Here is a 1,690-nt window from a genome sequence, read left to right on the forward strand (position 1 = left end):
ATGCCCCCTTGCTACAATGAATTTCGTGGGCTTGCTCTGATATCACAGACCTGATCTAATGTTACTGTCGATCGAGTGGGGTAAGCTACAAACAAACAACAACATGTTAAGTTTGAATTAATAAAGGCTAGTCAACTAATGTGAGTACTTCGTAATTTTCTTTTCGAATTTTTATTCTGACTCACGGAACTCTGGAGTTTGACTCGCAGAACCCCAAGGTTCTGAAGAACACTTGTAGAGACATTAGGTTATTTTGAAGTAGAAGACATGAAAAATGAGCAATGTCCTCGCCGGGACTCTAACCTGAACATATCAAATACGCACCGAGTGTGCTAACCGTTCACTACGAAGGCATGCAGAAAGGAGGGAGAAAATGTCATATCAACGCAGCCAGCTGCGAGACTTGGTGTGAATTGCAGGACACATTGAGCACTGATTTTTCGAACGCGCATTGCGGTCTCGGGTAATACCCGGGGCCTCGCCTGTCTGAGGGTCAGATGAGACTTGCCGAAGGAGCTTGCTCCTTTGTCGTATCGGACGTAAAACTCCGTCGACCTAAGGTCTCGTATCCCATTGGCCGAGAAGCGCACCACTTAAGAGGTCGCTCAAGAGCGGGAGAGACGATTATGGGAAAAAAAAAAAAAAAAAAAAACACTGAGGACTGAGGACCGCAGAGAGGGCCGTAACCTCGAAATGAGAAATATATACATGAGTTATATGACTAATGGCTTTGTGGCAAAAGTTGATGATCTTATATACATCCCCTTTTAAAAGGCGACTGGGGATTAGGGGACCCAGTCGCAAATCCTGGTGGTGAAGAATCATCATACACAGCCTTTTTAGTTCGGGTGCCACTGTAGAGTGAGTCCATTAGCTTATTTTGCAAGACTCGCCAGGACTCGAAAATGGACTTCTCGAATACGCGCCGAGTGTACTAACCGTTACACTACGAAGGCATGTTAAAAGGAGAGAGAAAATACCTTATACACTGTTTGAACACCACTGGTGAATGGAATGAAGTTAGAAGATGTAATTGTGGATCTGTATCACAATATGTATAATCGCAATCAGTTGTTTTGTTTTTGGCTATGTGTTATCTATGTGAAAAAATAATTATGCAGTAAATATAACATCACAGTTATACATTTACACACATAGAAGAAAAGAATTTTTTTCTTCGTGAGTGAACATTGACTATGTTTGTATAAAGACACAAAATATGCCATACACTTCAAAAAAATGTGTGAAATTAGACAATTTGTTCACATGCATCCTTACTTCTCAGTTCCAAAATTCCCAATAATTTCATTTTTAAATCAGATTTCATTTTTCATTAGACAGACTCCCAGGTTTATTATTTGCAAATATTGATGTTATCATTTTAGAACTGCATTTGCGCAGTGTGGCTCTATAACTCACACGAAATTTCATTTATTGGAAGCCTTTTATTGCGATGAACTTCGACTGAGATCATTAATAAACATTCATGATATTAGCATAATGCAATCATTAGAATCATCCACTTTCAAAAAACATAACATCGTTTATATTAAATACCCCGCATATCAGCGCAGAAAGAAATGCTATCTCATAATAAAACAAGAGTAACACTTTATTCCTAATAACGGTTCTTTTTAATACTGAAATCTTAATACAGGGTCAAAAGCAAAATATGGAGAAATAATACAGA

General features: G+C 38.7%; 1 pseudogene; it reads left to right on the plus strand.

Annotated features, from left to right (window-relative positions):
- Positions 1–380: 380 nt before the first annotated feature.
- LOC146998845 (5.8S ribosomal RNA) lies at positions 381–496 on the plus strand (annotated as a pseudogene; the record flags this gene model as incomplete).
- Positions 497–1,690: the final 1,194 nt, after the last annotated feature.

This window comes from Stegodyphus dumicola, chromosome 2 (assembly GCF_044657685.1).
Source record: "Stegodyphus dumicola isolate Sdum_Otavi_A_Nest chromosome 2, ASM4465768v1".
Classification (NCBI taxonomy): Eukaryota; Metazoa; Arthropoda; class Arachnida; order Araneae; family Eresidae; genus Stegodyphus; species Stegodyphus dumicola.